This window comes from Podarcis bocagei (genome assembly GCF_964188305.1).
Source record: "Podarcis bocagei genome assembly, chromosome: 10".
Taxonomy (NCBI): Eukaryota; Metazoa; Chordata; class Lepidosauria; order Squamata; family Lacertidae; genus Podarcis; species Podarcis bocagei.
Window position 1 is genome coordinate 57342504 of NC_138135.1, and position 7884 is coordinate 57350387.

General features: G+C 42.9%; 1 long non-coding RNA gene across 1 annotated transcript in view; it reads left to right on the forward strand.

The window, feature by feature from the left end:
• LOC308596629 overlaps window positions 1-7884 on the forward strand; it is a 49330-nt gene that overhangs the window by 38734 nt on the left and 2712 nt on the right. The window contains exon 12 of the long non-coding RNA XR_014012583.1: window positions 2749-2833. This is a non-coding gene — a long non-coding RNA (uncharacterized lncRNA). The remainder of the gene's footprint in view (window positions 1-2748; window positions 2834-7884) is intronic.

Below are 7884 nucleotides of genomic sequence, written 5' to 3' on the forward strand. Positions count from 1 at the left end.
CTGTACCAGCTGGCAAATGGGTGGATCCCCTCCTGAGCTCTTGGATGGTTAGCATATAGAAATCAGAGTGGAGAACTTTAGGATCTCAGTTGGGGATGATATGGACTGGAGGAAAATAGTTGCAGTTGGTGGAATGCGGCAAGCTGGAGAGAGGATGCATATTTTTGAATCCAAGGCGGCTGTGGCTATGGGAGAAGCAAGAAGCTTTTATGGGTGTCAATGCTGTAAGCATCATATGCTCTGGTTGTATATATGTGTAAATAAACCATATATCATAAGGACACCCCAAGCTCCACTGTGCCTCATTCCCAAAGGAAACACGAACCCTGAGTAAGAACACTGAAACATTGCACTACTTGGAACTTGGGGTGGCATGTAACAATATCGTTCTAGACTCCTGCTTCAGGTTTATTGTTACAGCTGATAGGAAATAGTTCATTGTACTTCTAAAATTATTGCCTGCCAGAGCTCTAGCCACACTCCTCACTCTTCTGAGGACTGCTTCATCTTTACTTTTCACCTTCTTTGGCCTACAATATCTCATTGCATCCACTGGTTTTCTCGGTGTCTTCAGTACATTTTAATTCTACTGAAAAACTGCAGAGGCACAGTACATTTACCCAGAGTGTTTGGCCCCTTTATACCCAGCAGATCAACTAACTTTTTAAATAGAAAACTGGAGTTCTCCCTGACCTTGGAAAAGGCTGGAGAAATCTATTCTGATCTCCTCCCCGCCCCGCTCCATGTTTATGAACGAGTCCTGGTGAGCTTTGCAGTCTAGGAGAACTAGAGGCAAATAATTTTATAGAGTGTTTTTGCATATATTATTAAGATTCAAACCCTGATTCTCTCTCCCCCCCCCCACAAGAAAACATTATAAATAGTGTCTCAAAAACCTGTGATATCCACTTTGTTAAGTGTTGGGTTCAAGAGATTAAGGGCAATGACTGGCATATAGTTCACTTTTATTTCCATCTCGCTGCAACCTCACATCGCTATACATCTGTTTTGTTGATTCAGAAGAGCACTTGAGCGCCTTTACAGTTGATTTTGACAAGTGCTACAATTTGATATGGGTAGATAATTCTTGCTGAGATGATTTCGAAGTACAGAAATTATAATTTTGAGTAGATATTACCTTTCTTTATGATCAGAAATTTCATGTAATATACTGTGCACTTAAGCATCTTAATCACATTTTTTCTCCCTCTCTCTTTTTTTTTATAAAAAAAATACATTACATTATTTTCATCTAATCGAGCAAAGTATTGCAAATTAAAATATTGTTCTAAATATATCTGGGTCCCCTCCCCCTTCCTCCTGCTTGGTGAAGAAGATTCTTTAAAGAAGAACAACAAAAAAGGAACATTAAAAATGTTCATTCCTAACCTTCTCTTCAAAACTATTTGGTTTGGGATTTAATTAAACAGTAAGACATGACAGACTGTACAGGAGGGCTCATTAATGCACACCTTGGGTGCAGTTCACCTCCTGCTTCTTGCACAGCTGAGGTGTGGATTAATCAGCGCTACCCCTTGGCCCAGAGCATTTATTGTGATTATAAAATGACCACTTGGAAAAAAAAATAAAACAAAATGTTCTAACGCCAGGAAAGATCATCCATCATGCCTGATGATTAGGAGTTAAGAGCAACATTAAAAGGAAGAGGGGGGGGGGAGCTGTTCATGTTTTATGCAGTGGTGCAAACAGAGTTTTCCTCATGTTTGGAAGAACTTTATGGTTCTTCAAAAGCTTTTTTTGTTCAGTGGCAAAGCATAATCAAAGATGTAACAGGACAGCTTTGCATTAGATAGTGGTAGTATAGCGTATTCATCCAGAGTAGATGTGATGGGAGAAGCCACATCCCATTTATATATAAAGCTGACAGTGGGACTTATGCAGGTTCTTGTTTGTTTATATGGCTCTGGGCAGCTATGCCTACAGGACTGCCTTTCCCCCATATGAACCTGCCCAGACCTAAGACCATCATCGGAGGGCCTCCTCTGCAGTAGTTCCCTTTTTATAAAGTGCTCTCCCAAGGGAGGCCCGACTGGTGCTAACCTTGTCATGAAATGACAAGTGTCATGCAAAGGTGGTTTTTTGGGTGCCACACAAAAGTGTTTTTTGTTTCTCCGGGCGCTGGGTAGCACAACACGATACTGTACAGCTAAATCTGTTTTTACTATGATTTCAGCAGTTTTTTACTTTGATTGTAAATAGCTTCAGGACTTTTGTGTGTGTTTGTGTGGAAAGCAATGTATACATATTCACCCACCCTTAAAAGGTAAAGGGACCCCTGACCATTAGGTCCAGTCATGACTGACTCTGGGGTTGCGGCGCTCATCTCGCTTTATTGGCCGAGGGAGCCGGCATACAGCTTCCGGGTCATGTGGCCAGCATGACTAAGCCACTTCTGGTGAACCAGAGCAGCGCACGGAAACGCCGTTTACCTTCCTGCCAGAGCGGTACCTATTTATCTACTTGCACTTTGACGTGCTTTCGAACTGCTAGTTTGGCAGGAGCAGGGACCGAGTGACGGGAGCTTGCCCCGTCGCGGGGATTCGAACTGCCGACCTTCTGATCAGCAAGCCCTAGGCTCTGTGGTTTAACCCACAGCGCCACCCATGTCCCTGTCACCCACCCTTACTCCGCTTAAAAATATTGGGAAATAGAACCAGTAGCAACAGTTCTCAGCTATATTGGCCGAGTGGAAAGGAGGGAGCTTGATAATTACCTGTGTGTCAGCAGACTTGATCGGAGGCTCCAGATGTTCCTTCCAGAGGACTATGGAAACTGATCCATTTGAAAAAGAATGAACTCAGTTTCGAGATTTGTAAGTTGAAAACTAGTAAAGTTCCCAGCTGTTGGTGCACCGCCGCCGCTGCCCCACACCACAAATTTTCTCTCAAGAGGAATATAGCCCAAAGCTCAGAAAATGCTAAAAGGGACTTGTAGTAAAAGCTGCTCAATTGTGGAGAAGTGTTCATGGTCCCCAAAGAGCAGAACAGAGGGAGATAGTAGCTGGAGGGGTGGGAAACAACCATCAAAAGATAACAAAGGAAGGAGAGGGCTCAGAAAGCTGTGGGAATTGCAAGATGGTATGTACCAGGGGAAAAAAATTATTAGAGCAGCAGGGTGGAATGGTGTTTTGTTTTTAAAAAATCTAGATCCCAGTCGTGCCTCAACAATCAGGATCTGATCACATAAAGCTAGTGTGGCGTAATGGTTAGATTGTTCCACTATGACCTGGGAGAGACCAGGGTTCGAATCCCTACTCATCCATGAAGCTCACTGTGTGACCTTGGGCCATTCACCATCTCTTAGCCTAACCTACTTCACAGGGTTGTTGTGAGGATGAAATGGGAAGGAGGAGAACCATGAACACCACCTTGAGTTCCTTGGGCGATAAAGGTAGTATATTATTTTTAAAAAATCATATAATTTTTTAAAAATTATGGGAAGAGCTCAGTAATGCAAGAAACTGTGTCAGTAATAAAACTGCAAGCATGAATCAATGATACTGAAATAAGTTTTAAATACTTTGCAAATGACTTTAACTATACTGTTTAAAATACTTGACATTTATTTATTTATTTATTTTTTAAAAATATTGATTGAGAATTATTATTATTTTTTTGTCAAAATTTCAGGGGGGAAATGTTAAGACAGTGTATTGTTAATAATGATGATGATAATTATTGATGTTGAATAATAATAATAATAATAATGTCCCAGAATTGACTTTGCTGGTTCTTTTTCCTCATAAAAGAACTGCACCCTGTGGTTTATTTGCTATTGTTGCTTTTTTTCTGAATGAACATAAAAATGATGAGCCAGCTTTTAGTGATTTATTCTTTTTGCACTGCACTTTGCTTTTTCTACGGAGTTTAGAGTGCATAATTAAAATCATATCACTGATTTGTGTCCAGCTGGATTGTGTGGTGTTTTTTTTTTTTTTTTTTTACTCGTGTGAATAATTTCCACGCAGATAAATAATCTTGCTGAGGTCCATTGGACTTCCCATAAGCAAGGGCAGCACGGGTAGTTAGTGTTTGTAAGATCAATCTTGGAAATAGCAACGTACAAGCAAAGCAATGCACTGTAACTCATGCCTAGCTATAGATACATAATATATTGCTTTGAACGAAGTCTCCTCTTGTGTTACATTTGTATTCATATATGTCAAAAATGCAACGTTGGTTCTTTTTAAAATAAATTGGAAGCGCTAGTCTATAGTGTATGATTATTTTATTAACTGATAAATCAGCCAGCTCTCAAGGGCATGGGGGAAATAGATTTATTTAATTTACAAATAAACTGTATCCATTCAGCATTTCCTTTCCTTGTTGGAAATGTATGTTGTAGTGTTGCTTGCTACTGAATCCCTTAAGCGGTGCAAGATTCCTGGGGTTCCAGGTTTCCTTTTGGAAATGAGGCACGGCAGACACTGGTGTCTTTTTGATATATGGTTTATTTACACATATATGCACTCTGAGCCTACAATGGGGTCCATAGCATCAGCACCCCAAACGGGTCTTGTTTCCCCCCTAGCCACAAACACACATCAAACATTGCCCTCAAATGCTGCTCTAGACACTCCAGCTTGTTGCTTTTTTACTCCAGGTCACATCACTCCTAAACACTAAACTCTGGCTTTTGTCCTCCTTACTATCTGTGAGCTGAGGTAGGGGTGCCACTCATTTGCCTTCTCCCACAGAGTCCCTTCCTTTGTTCTCCTTACACCTCTCACCAGGAGGCTAGCCAGGCTATTCCAAAAATTAGAAGCCTCGGTTAGATCTTAAAACTTGCTGGATCCAGGGATTACAAGAGTCTGCCACCCAGTTTAACATCTCAAACCCCAGAACAGTACTAACAACCACAGGTGCTTACAGATGGTTAAGCATTTTCTCAGATAAGGTAAAGGGTAAAGCGACCCCTGACCATTAGGTCCAGTCGTGACTGACTCTGGGGTTGTGGCGCTCATCTCGCTTTATTGGCCGAGGGAGCCAGTGTACAGCTTCTGGGTCATGTGGCCAGCATGACTAAGCCGCTTCTGGTGAACCAGAGCAGCACATGGAAACGCCGTTTACCTTCCCGCCAGAGCGGTACCTATTTATCTACTTGCACTTTGATGTGCTTTCGAACTGCTAGGTTGGCAGGAGCAGGCACCGAGCAACGGGAGCTCACCCCGTCGCAGGGATTCGAACCGCCGACCTTTTCTGATCGGCAAGTCCTGGGCTCTGTGGTTTAACCCACAGCGCCACCTGCGGTGCTTCTTGACCCTTTTTAAACAATAGCACACAAAATATGAAAGCGGGCACTTAACTGTGAGGGGCTTGAAGCAGTGGCATAGCGTGGGTTGCCAGTGCCCGGGGTAGCGGGCGCATTCAACTGCCTAATGGCATCTGCGTCACTCAGGAGAGTGTCGCTGCAGAGATAATAAAAGAAGAGTTGTCCCTTTGTCTGGAGAGCTCACTTCCTGGTACGCATGGAGAAGCTGTTTTTAATGGAGCCCAGTGACAAAAGTGCACAGCTGTATTAAGGCAGTAGCTGGTGTTGAAATTTTGCATCCCTAACAATTTTGCGCCCGGGGCAACCACCCCTGTGCCCCCCCCCCACTACATTAGTGATTACCGTATTTTTTGCACCATAACACTCACTTTTTCCCTCCTAGAAAGTAAGGGGAAATGTCTGTGCGTGTTATGGAGGGAATGCCTACGGGTGGCGGGGGGGATCTGCTGCAGTCGTGAGCAGAGGATCCATGGTTCCCCTTCCTTCCCTCCTCCGTGGCTTGCTTTGAAACAGCAAAGCGGGAGAAGAGCCGCAGAGTGGGGAGGAGAGAGGGACAGAGAGCCTGCTTCTTTAAAGGAGCAAAGCGGGAGAGGAGAGGAGCTGCTTACACGAGTGTAAGCGGCTCCTGTCCGGTTGGTTCCTTTAAAGCAAGCAGGCTCTCTGTCCCTCTCTCCTCCCCACTCAACTCGCTACATAGCAGCAAAGTTTTTCAGCTCGCTAAGCCGGGGATGAGTGGGGAGGAGGGAGAAAAGCAGAGCCTGCTTGCTTTAAAGGAGCAAAGTGGGAGAGGAGAGGAGCCTTCTCCCCTTATACCCCTCTTCTTCATTATTAGCAGCACCTTCTCCACGCACCCTACACATGCTTCTTCTCCCCTTAAACCCCTCTCCTGCATTATTAGCAGCATCCTTCTCCACCCACCCCATGCGTGTTCCTTGTCCCTTGAGTGCTTTTCCTTCCCTTCCCACTTAAAACGTGGTTACAAAGCACAGATCCACATGGATCCTCAGGATTTTTGCACTGGGTCACCCCAAATTCACCATCAGATCACATTCTGTGGCCACAGCATGAACCACAAAAATCATACATCCACTGTTTCATTTAGAATATTTTTTTTCTTGTTTTCCTCCTCTAAAAACTACGTGCGTGTTATGGTCGGGTGCGTGTTATAGAGCGAAAAATACGGTACATTCCTGTGGTCTTATGTTGCAGTTTTGTGCAAACAATGCTGTCAGGTACTATATTCAGTTTCATGGTTGGCATACTTGGCCGTTGGCTCTCTGAGTTGTCCCCTCATTCTCAATAAGGTTTTAAAATGTAGCTATTTTAATGTTGCGAAAGTGGTTAGGGCAAGCGATACCCAGAGCAAGGAGGGTCTGTCAATTACCCAAGCATTTAGCTAGATGATGTCATTGCTCCTAGTCTGGAAAAGTCCCCTCCATTGCACCACCGGTTGTTTGACAGAGGCTTTTTTGGGTGTGTTCCACCAGGTTTCTAATATACTTAATATGTTAACTTTGAGGAGCATTTCCTCCTTTGTGTGCCTCTTCCATGTGAGGAAGATGTCTGGAAGGTGGCAACACAAGAACAGGCCTTGTCTGTGGTGGCTCCCCATTTGTGGAATGCTCTCCCCAGGGAGGTTTGCCTTGGGCCATCATTAAATAATTTTAAATACCAGGTGGTGCTATTTTCAACCAGGTCTTTGACTGGTTTACATTCTACAGCCTTTTAAATGTGTCTGTGGCAAGGAGGGCTATTGTTTTGATGTTTTGTTATACTAATAACTAATTAACGAACCAACTAACTAACTAACTAACTAACTAACTAACTAACTAACTAACTAAGCAAAGCTCCTCCAAATGTCATTTTCAAGTGTCATTTCCCCCCAGTGACTCTTTAGTCTTTTTTTTTAACTTACATGCTTTTGTAAAAATGCATCTTGAGAAATCCAGGTGTATAGATACTTTCTGATTCCATAAGGAGTTGTGTGGTAAATAATTTGATTAATAATGGCCATGATCCAGCCCAGATAAACCACATTTACGTCCCAACACATGCTTATAGTGTCACATACTTCTTCCGAATTTAGAACAACTCTATGCCTCAGATCAGTATTTCTTTGGCTTTATGGATAGGTAGTCACTAACACCTGAGAATTTAGCCAAAGAGTAAATGGGCATTTCATTTCAGTCTATATAGTCCGGTACTCTGCTGAGTTAAGCTTGAGCTACTGTTTGTATTTATCTTGCTAATACACGTTTGGCTTCATTTGCTAATTCATACTAACCGATTTAACGGCCATGCTAACAACATGGGATAAAGATAGTATAAACGATAAATCCTTATACCTCAGTCTGTAAACCATCCTCTAATTGAAGATTATTTCATAAATGATATTTTCAGGAATATAGTTGCTGAAAGCCAGCGTGGGATTTCCTGGATATATCCAGAATAGCAAACGTAGCATAAGTGAGTGGTCTCCCTGTACGTTTGTGGCATAATACTGCATTCAGGCAATGTTCTCCATTGGGCATAACCTGCCCTGTTCTCTGGCAGGAAGGGGGTGTTATTGAAGTCCTTGACTTTGAGGTCTCA